The sequence below is a fragment of the Solanum stenotomum genome, unplaced genomic scaffold (assembly GCF_019186545.1).
Source record: "Solanum stenotomum isolate F172 unplaced genomic scaffold, ASM1918654v1 scaffold14623, whole genome shotgun sequence".
NCBI lineage: Eukaryota > Viridiplantae > Streptophyta > Magnoliopsida > Solanales > Solanaceae > Solanum > Solanum stenotomum.
Window position 1 is genome coordinate 50,801 of NW_026023133.1, and position 11,070 is coordinate 61,870.

The 11,070-nt window shown below is 34.9% G+C and overlaps 1 pseudogene; it reads right to left on the reverse strand.

The window, feature by feature from the left end:
* Positions 1–2,573: 2,573 nt before the first annotated feature.
* On the reverse strand, positions 2,574–5,235 carry LOC125850158 (probable disease resistance RPP8-like protein 2; annotated as a pseudogene).
* Positions 5,236–11,070: the final 5,835 nt, after the last annotated feature.

The window sequence follows — 11,070 nt, forward strand, 5'->3', positions numbered from 1 at the left end:
AAACTCACAAAAAGATAAAAATTTTAGGTGTGTTTCTGACTCTTTATGATGAACTAAATGACTAGGTGATTGTTTTCATCTGTCTTTGCTTTGGTGGAGAGAATTACCTAATACTACATGTTATTGGTTAAAAGTGATAGATATTTCGTGTAACAAGTCAAAATATGCAAAAACTGCTCCGAACAACACGATCATAAAAAATAATAATAAAAACTAATCAACTACACATCACTTGTATCTTCTGTGTTTCCTAATCCCTGCATTTCCTAGAAATTCCCACCCACACGCACACATATTATAGAGACAGAAAGAGCCATTTTTTTGTGCTAATTAATAGAGTCCTATGCAACTAATTATCACAACCTTGCCATATGTTTCTGCTACGCAAAAAAATAACAGTCTTACAACTACAGTTACAGCCATTTCAATAATTGAATCAAATTTACCATTCAGAGTACTCTTTTCTTGTCTTTTTATAGGTAAATAAATTACTCCCTCCATCCACTATTGTTTGTCAGGATAAGATCATGCACAATCCTTAAGAAAAATTTAATATAAGGTGCAATTTGACTAATATAACCCTATTATCAATTATTATTANATTTTTTTATGCTAATTAATAGAGTCCTATGCAACTAGTTATCACAACCTTGCCATATGTTTCTGCTACGCAAAAAAGAAACAGTCTTACAACTACAGTTACAGCCATTTCAATAATTGAATCAAATTTACCATTCAGAGTACTCTTTTCTTGTCTTTTTATAGGTAAATAAATTACTCCCTCCATCCACTATTGTTTGTCAGAATAAGTTCATGCACAATCCTTAAGAAAAATTTAATATAAGGTGCAATTTGACTAATATAACTCTATTATCAATTATTATTAAAATGGTTTGTACTTTTTGAAAACTATAAAAATAACTTTTTTCACATTAAAATAGTCTTTTAACTTTAAAATGACTACTTTTTTTAAACCAATAGTTATGTAATTATTAAGGGCAGAATTGGAAAAAAGTGACTAATTTTTTCTTGATTGTTTAAATTGAGAATTAATTCTGGACAACTATTTTTAGTATATCTACAAACAATAGTGGACGGAGGGAGTAATTTGTTTCACCATTCACCAACATTATAGTAAATTAATTGCCTCAGATCTTCTAAATCACCCTCTTACTTATATCTGTTCAACTTTCTCTGGCTCTTCAATTCTGCATTTTATACTTCAAGAACTAACAAGCCCTTTATAAATCTTGAATTTTTAAGAAAATTCTATTTGTTTTTTTTGTTGAATTATGGCATTGAAGCATTTGCATGAGCTTCTAAAAGAAGATCAAGAGCCATTTTACATAGCTAATAAACGTTTTCACCTCAAAAGACTTAATTTTTCTTCTTCTAAAACTTCTTCTTTACAAATCAAGAAATTTCCAAAGCAAATTAATACATCTCTTTCTTTTCCTTATTTCTAGTGTTGATACTTGTAGTTCTAACTTGCGACGTTATTGTTACAGAGATTTCCATTTATGGCAGATTTCTCTTCTGTTGGTCCTAATACTATAACTCCTCACATTCTCAAAAATCTAATCAATTCCGTGGTCATTTTTGTGCATAACAAACATCCCCTTCCTTGACAGTGAATGACTACTATGATTTCCTGGGCTACAACCAAAACATCACAGAATTTTCAGAAACAGAATCATCTTATCATTGTCCTAAGCACCAGCAAGGCCTAAATAATATCTCTTGGATTTCAACAATCCTTCCATAACAATTCCCAACATCTCTCTCTCATATCCAATCACCATCACTCGTAGGCTCAAGAATGTCGGTGCCCCTGGCAGATACACTGGACGTGTTCGTTTACCACAGAGAATATTTTCAGCTTCTGTTAATCCCCGCGTCTTGGAATTTGATCACGTTGGTCAAGAGAAGAGCTTTAATGTAACAATTAAAGTTCTGGATGCAGATGCAGTAAAAGATGCATATGTTTTTGGAGAACTGCGATGGACTGATCATGTTCACTACGTTAGAAGTCCGATCGCGATAGCTTCTATGAGTGATATTAGCTATATGAATTAGCTAAGATATGATTAATTTTCCTAATATCATTTATAGTTGATCAGTGTTCTCTAATTAGTTGAATTTTGTCTATATTTTTGGTAAGTATATTACTTCATCACATTTTACTAGCCTGATTCTTGATGTTTGGCTCCTTGCAGATTTTATATTCTAAAGCTGACATTCACTAGAAAACATTAGAAGAGTGAACCTTCCATTTTATTGAATGTGAGATAGGAGTGAATTCAAGTACGGGAATTCGGCTTAAAATAATTCAAATATTTAAAAATAGAGCTTTGAGAATATGTCTAAATTATGAGACATTTGTGTAAAATTATTCCCCGGAGAAAATTATGATATGGGGGAGAATATGATTGGTATAGAAATTTCTATATACAAGGTAATCCATTTTCTTCAACTTCACCTAAGCTTTTGTTTTGATTACAGAAATCGTTGTATTTGTCACCCAGGTCGTGTTGACAGGGGTGCAGCACTGAGAGTGAAGAGTCCAAGTGAACTTAGATTAAAATAGCATCTTGAGTTTCGGTGGCACACAAGCAACAAAACTTGAAATCTGGAAGAGTTTTACAAGAAATAATTGCAGGAATAACAAGAAATGCTTTCGATGGCACAAATAATCTATTAGCAACAAAACTTGAAAGCTGGAAAAGTTTTACAAGAAATTAGAAACGCTCCCCAGGAAAGCGCATAAGGGAGCGTATTTATTCGACATCTCTTAATTAAACCACACAGAAACTTATTTTAAAGATCACAATGCTTGAATAGATAAAAAGACAACAGGTTTGTTTCATTGGAACAAGTTTATCAGAGGAATGAACTGCAGACAGATGAAACACGGAGTGATCCACGAGTATTCCATATGCTATCATTGATCCCAGGTTAATTCCCAGTGAACGTCATGCCTTAATTCTATCCTACAAGGAAAATATGATAGATGAAGTGTCGGAGAGAGCTTTCTATGCTAAGCAATGTGAAATCGTGATTGTTAAGGGATTCATGGATTGCAGAAAGTAACTTATGAACAAACACAAATGTATGATGAAGATATAAAATCATTTTTCAAGACAAAATGAACGAATTCGACTGACCTTAATTTGTGGATAGGCAGGGGGGAATATAATGAGATTGATGCTGCTTTCCGGATCTTGCCTCCGTAGTTTCTTGCTTTTGATTTCTCTGGCAGAACTGACTGCCCTGAATGTGCGCATCAGCCTCATCTCTTGAAGATAAGGTAAATGTGCCAGCTCGTGTGGCACAGCGTTGAGATCATAACAGGAAATAAGAACAAGGTGTGTAAGACTTTGGNCAATATTGGATCAATGAAAGATATCTTGATCTCTTGATTTTATAGGAATGAACGATTTGATGCATCCCAAGTTTCCCAATTTTCTGCCCAGTCAATCCACAGGACTTGGAGATTGCTAAAACATCCTTTCTTGGGCTTCCAATTCTTCCCTATGAATGCATTCTCTTTCAATTTTAGGACCGTAAGGCATTCCAACTGCCCCAACATATCTTGCCTCACTCCACTCAAAACTTGTGTTTGACAAAGTTAACTTGTTCAGTGTTTTTTGTAAGCTGAAAAATTGTGCAGGAAGGTGAATCTCTTCACTCCAACCATTGTTCAACAATTTCAAATTTTTGACGCACCTTAGCTCTTGGAAACTGTCGAATCCACTCCCTTGGTAGACTTTCCAAGAAGAACTGCCAATTGCCCTTCAATACCCAATTTTCTGAGATGACAAACCTTTGCAATCACAGTTTTTTTGCAACTATCTGGTGTAACCTTAGAAAGAGTTTCTAGACAAGAAGTACAACTCTTGCTTGTTGAGGTAGGAGGGGGAGGCAATTTCACAGGAAGGTTGGAGTGCAGATGTCTCAATTGTAACATTTTCCAAATGTCCTCTCTTATCTCAAGGGTGGAGCGAGAAGTGTCTGTATGAAGTATAAGGGTTTGTAAATACCAAAAATTACCAAAGAGTGAAGGAAGGACAGTGAAGTTGCCTTTGATGGCAATATACCTTAAGTGAAATAGTCAATAAAACATCTCGGAGAATTCAAATATGAGGGATTGAATGTCCAACACCCTGATGAGTGGAAAGGCGTAGGGGATGAGTTGGATATCTAGATTAGACAAGTCAATTTTCTTTTGGATTGAGGAAAAACATAAGAGAGACCTAACATGCTGTACAATTCTATCTTTAGGGATAAAATTATACAGTATAGAGGATTGAATACATAGTTGACGAGAAGTATTTGGATCTTCTATAGATATACTTGTTGAAAGAGACTTATCCTTTCAGCCTCAATAATGCAAAACTCATGCAACATGTCATGGAGCCGACATGTTTTGATTTGACCGTTAGATCTCTTTTGCATCACCATCACTAAATTCCTACCGGCAAAGTCGCTCAAGTAAGTCTCTGCAACCTCCTCGATTTTACTGCCTTGAAGACCGGACTTTATTAGCCCCTCAGCAACCCATAAGAGAATAAGTTTCCAAGCAGGAATATCAAAACCTTGAGGAAATACTCCAAAATACAAGAAGGCTGCCTTTCTCTGTTGCGGCAAATGATTGTAACTCGTTTCAACAAATTTCAAGCTGCTTTTATTGTCATCTTTGTTTAACAGGTGCTTCCCCACATTATCCTTGACTAGTTTCCATTCACTTTCACCCAGACAACCTCTCAAAGCTCCTGCAATCACCACTAAAGCAAGTGGTACGCCACAACATTTATCTACAATCTCATTTCCATATCCTCTTAACTTAATAGGACACTCCCTTGTTTTGCCAAAAACTCTCTGTTCCAACAACTTGAAACTATCCCCTTTTGACAATTTTTCCATATTGTGAGGATGAGCGCTGACAGCTTCAGCCACACGTCGTTGGCGAGTTGTCAACATGATTCTGTCCCCTCAGGGATGGGATTCGTTGTTCGGGAAAGCTTTCTTGACAAAATCTACAACTGTTGTGTCCCATACATCATCCAAGACAATGAGATATTCGTTGTTCTGGAAAGCTTTCAACAACAAATTCATGTATGATATGAGCTAATTGATCCTCATCCTTGTCTTTAATTAGTTCTTCACTATTGCTTGGCGCGACTTCTTAACAAGAATATCCTTTGGTTTCTTTGATGTCCCAACAGAAACCCACATTTTCTTGTAAAAATGATAAGTAATTAGTTCTTCACTATTGTATACTTGTCTTGACAGTGTGGTCTTTCCAAGTCCTTGCATACCCACAATAGGTATAACATCAAGATCCTTTGATCTAACTAAGGAAAGTCAAAACCAGATTTTAGAAGGGTATTTTGGTCTTTTCACTACCTAATTAATTAAATTAATCAAACTGGGGTCTAAACTAATTTGATCCAGTTTACGCTTCATAAAAATTAAGTTAGGGTTATGAGAGAAGAGAAAAGAAGAGGAGAAAAGAGGAGAAGAAACAAGGATTCGTCGTGTTATTGAAGTTAAGCTTGTGGATTTCGCCAAGGGTTGATCCCTACGAGGTATGTGAGATCACATAGCATTGGGTTCGTTCACCCACGAGCCAATCATGATTAAATTCAACGTATTTGTGTTCTTGAAAGAAAAGTTTATGAGTTCTTGATGAATTTTGTTGAAGTTTCGTTTGAATTTTGATTGTTGAGTTTTGGTGAAGTTCTTGAGGTGATTTGATGATATTTAAGGTTGTTTTTGAGTGGATTCTTGTATACTTTGGTGGGGTATTCGAATCTAAGTGTTTGGGGAAGAAGCTTATTGAATCTAGAGGGTTTAGAGTTGAAAAACGAGCAAGAAAATTCGTCAAAAAACCTGGGGAAGGGGGCTGGGGAGCCGCGCCACTCAGAGCGCCCTAAATAAACTTCTGTAGTTTGGGCTCTGGGGTGCCGCACCACTCAGAGCGCCCCAACCTAGTCTTTGAAGTTTTCCCACTAGCGCCCCGCGCCACTCAGAGCGCCAGGGACGCCAGGTCTCCTACCCTTTCCCACTTCTTTCCGTTTGAGTTCCCTTGAATTGTACCTATGTTTGTTAGTTGATTTCTACACTCTAAGGTATGTCTAAACATCATGATATCATCTATAACATGAGATCATGACCCTTGAATCCATAAATCCAATTCAAGGTAGAGCTTAGAGTCAAGTCAAGAGAGTTCTTAGAGTCTTTCTAAAGTCTTATACAATAATTTTAAACTTGTTTTAAAGATTTAAGCATGAAGTTTGAGAAACAATAGAGCCAAGTTCATTTCTTCAAATGATAAGTTCCCAAAGAACAAAAATTTTCACATTTAAGATAAGAAGAAACACCGATTTCCAAATGAGTTTTCATGAGTAGTTTTGAGTTCCATCTCTTTAAGAGATAAGCTTTTTGAGTAATTATCTCAAACCACAAAAAGAGTTTTGTTTTTAAACATATGAGCTGAGTATATTTTGGGAGTAGTATTGAGCACCGATATGGGGACGAGTTCATAATAACTCAAGTCTCCATAAACCATGTAGTCATCGTGGGTAGAAAGGGTCATACTTTTTAGATGATTCTTTAATGCTTTTTAGCATAGACTAGTGGATCCATTTAAAATAGTCCATTATCTTTGAGTTTAGACTCAAAATAGTCCTATTTCTTTTTAGTGGAGCATTAATAGTCTTGATTCTTTAATAAAGTGGTGCATTTTCAGTCTCCATCCTAACCACCGTTAATTTTTTAACAGACCAGTGGGTTATGCACGTGCTTCTCATATGTTTCCCTCCAAACTTAAAGACTCTTGCTATTGCAATGTTGTTTGGGCTTCTCCTTTTGAAACACTAGTCTTCTTTCTTAGTTTTCCCCCTCTTTATCTCTAATCTCCAAATAACCCTAAAATTTGAAACCTGCATTATACTTTCTTCAATAATATAATCAAAGTTTGGAAGTTATAATGTTTTTAAGGAGCAACGATGACAGAGAATCACCTCTAATTTATGGTAAGTACAATTTTATTTTTAATTCTTTTAATCAAATCCCACTATCGCAAAATAATTCAACACAAGAAGCACGTTTATGAGTATATATATAAAGATGTCACTACGTAACTTTGTTAATATTTTGAAAGGTTTATGACTTAATCAATTCCCCTGAAATTTATACTTTTTGTTATTTGCTTTAATATTAATATCATGTTGTATATGTATTATTTGTGTTGATTAGAATATAATTTTTGCTATTTTAGAATCGACGGCAGATACATCATTTTTCAGTATCAAAATACGCCATGGAGGAGTTATGAAACGTACTCCAGAAAAGCATTATGTTGAGGGTAACATAGACTATATTGATTATGTTAATGCAAACAAATTGGACCTTGATGAGTTTAAGAAGATGGCAGAGATTTGTGGCTACTTAAAGAATTTAAAAACTTTTTGGCATAGATGTGGAAGATCTGGTAATAGATGGAGGTCGGTGTCTACAAATAATGAAGTCCATGTTGTTCGCAAAAACATCCCAAATGAAAACATGATCGAAATTTACTTCGACACTTGGATTTCATATTTCAATATAGAAGATATGACTTCTATACATAGCTCAAATGTTGCAGATAATAATAGACAAAAACTTGTTCAGGAAAATCCATTGGCAAATGATTTTAGCGACTGGGAAGCTGAGTTAACTGATGGGTTACTTGTTGATAAACATGAAAAGACTGCACAATATATAATGGATGAATGGGAGATCCTTAGCATCGAAGCACAGAGAAAGATGACAGCTCCAGAAGGAGAGTCTGATTGTGTTGATTCTATGGACACAAAGAGTTTGCATAGTGGTTCTGAAAATGAGATCTTGAACTTTCCTACTTTTAATCCACAAGCAGATGGAGACAATCCAATTTTAGCTCTAGAATGTGTTTTTGAAAGCAAGAAAGATTTTAAAAGTGCAGTAGTTACTCATGAGATTAAGAATGTAAAGTATATCCAGTGGCTCAAAAATGACAAAGAAAGAATGAAGGCCGTTTGTATACATTCAGAGTGCAAATGGGAAATCACAACATGTAAAATGTAAAGGGATACGTCTTTCCAGATTAGGAAGTACATTCCTACACATAATTGCAAGGAGTGGCATTATGATAATAGAAAAATAACATCATCATTCATTGCAAGAAAATACCTCATAGAAATTAAATCAAACAAGGCTTGGAGCTTAGTTGATTTTAGAGATACAGTAAGTGTAGATCTTCGAGCTCATGTAACTCTATCTCAAGCCAAAAGAGCTAAGATGTTAGCTATTGCATAAGGATCAATACAAAATGATGTGGGATTATTGTATTGAAATTGATAGGACAAATCTAGGTAGTACAATTCAAATGAAGTTCACTGAGAATGAGATACCGAACAAGCCATACAGATTTTAAAGGATATACATCTGTTTTGCTGCTTGTAAGCTAGGTTTCAAGGTAGGATGCAGAAAAATAATAGGCGTGGATGGTTGTTGGTTGAAGGGTCCAATGTATGAGACTCAACTGTTAACTGCTATTGGAATTGATGGTAATAATAATATATTTCCCATTGCCTATGCAATTGTTGAGAAAGAAAGTAAAGAGTTGTGGGTTTGGTTTTTGAACTATTTGGCAGCTGATTTAGATGTAGATAAGACTGGTTGAACCTTTATGTCCGACAAACAAAAAGGTCTTATTGAAGCTGTTAATGAGGTTTTGCTATATGTCAGTCATAGATTTTGTGCGAGACATCTTCATAACAATTTTAAGAGAGCTGGTTTTGGTGGGTTCACATTAAAAAAAGCATTTTGGGCTGCTGCAAAGGCTACCATTGTAAAAGAATTTGATGCTTGCATGGTACGTATAAGAGAGTTAGATCCAAATGTTGCCGATTGGCTCAATGACAAAGAACCTAGCCAATGGTCAAGGTCTCATTTCTCTTCAGATGCCAAGTGTGATATTTTATTAAATAACATTTGTGAAGTGTTTAATAGCATGATCCTTTATGCTAGAGACAAGCCTATTGTGACACTTTTGGAGAAATTGCGATATCTTCTCATGGCTAGAATGTTAGCTAATAGGGAGAAAGTGCATAAATGGAGTTCGAATGATGTTTGCCCAAAGATTAAGGATATTTTGCACAAAAATCAAACTGCAGCGGGTGAGTATATTCCTAGAAAATCTAATCAATGGAAGTATGAGATTATAGGAGCTACTATTCATGATAGTTGGGTTGTTGATTTGGAGAACAGAATATGTAGTTGTAGAAAATGGAGTATCATGGGAATTCCTTGCAAGCATGCTATTGCAGCAATTCGGGCAAAGAAGGATAACATTCTTGACTATGTGGATGATTGTTACAAAGCCGAAACATATAGAAGAATCTATGAACATGCAATTCTTCCGATAAATGGAAATCAACTAAAGTTCCTCCATTGCCTCCAACAATCGTAGGAAATGAAAAGAGAGGAAGAAAATAAAAGGCGAGAAGAAAAGGAAGCCGATGAAGTTGGAGCAAGTTGAACTAAGATGAAAAGAAAGCAACAATCTCTAGACTGCAGTACATGCAACAAGCCTGGTCATAACAAAAAAACTTGCAAATATAATGTTGTGTCATAAGAGACTACTTCAGTTCATCAAAAACTACATGTACTACTATATCTTAACTATATCAGAATTGGTTTCTTATCGGATAATCTTAAACTAACTCAATTTATATGTGAATTTATGATTCAGGTTAGAAGAGGACTTGAAGAAGCGAGACAAGAAAAAACTAGACAGGAAGGAGCTGGAAAAAAAAAACAGTTGGACAAGAAGAAGTAGTTGATATAGATTTTGGTTGGATATACTCTCAACAAACACAAAGTTAAAATGAATCACTGGTAATTTAGCTTATTTTGAGTGCTAATACGTGTTCAATGTTAATGGTAGTTTAGCCTTATCGAAGTGCTTATCTATGCATTTTTCAGGTGTTGATATCTCCTTTTTGGTGCTACTATATTGCTATCAGATTGTTGGTCGATATAATGCTGCAACTTTATTGCATTGGTGTTCCTCTATTTCATTTTCAAGTGTTGTTGTTCTCAAGTGTTGTATTGTTCTAAATCCGTAGGTGTTGCAGTGTTGCCAATATACTGTACTTTTGGAGTTATTTTTATGCATTTTCAAGTGTTTTGAACTTTAAAATGATGTTATAGTTCTGTTTTTTTCTGGTGTTGCTACTATGCTACATTTCTTAGTGTTGTTTTGCAGCTATTGCTCTTTATTTTTTGGTATTTTGATATCTCTTTACCTCTAAAATCATGTTATCTTTGTGCCCTTCTAGTATGTTAGTGTCATCTTCAACTTAACCATTCATTTAGAAGGTGCTAATACAATTGAAAACTAAAATCTAAAATCAATCTAGGTGAATTGAAAATATATTCTTTTTCTCGAAAAAGTATGAAACTTTATAGAATAAGTAGGCTTTCGGTTACCTTTCTTTCCTTTACTTTCGTTTATTTAGCGAGGAAAACTAATGAACCAAAATATAGTCTATGCAATTCTTATTTTCCTTCAAAATTGCCAGAAGCCCCAAATTACAGAAAGGAACAAAAACTAGAGATAGGAAGTAAAAGGGACCGAAGAACAGTACTAAAGGAAGTTTCTCAGTTAAAGAAATTGGATTAAATGAACAAATATAAGAAAGAAATGAAGAAAACCCAATTAATTATCAGATTTAAATTCAGGTCACGTGCATAACCCACTGGTCTGTTAAAAAACTAACAGTGGTTAGGATGGAGACTAAAAATGCACCACTTTATTAAAGAATCAGAATTATTAATGCTCCACTAAAAAGAAATAGGACTATTTTGAGTCTAAACTCAAAGATAATGGACTATTTTAAGCCTTTCCTCCCTGTAAATTATAGGACAGTTCTGGCAGCGTGGGCGAGACGTTGTATCATCACATAGCCCATAGTGATGGTTGTCGGTTAGAGAAACTCCCATAGAGTTATATTACTTTATTATGTATGTATATTGAGTTGT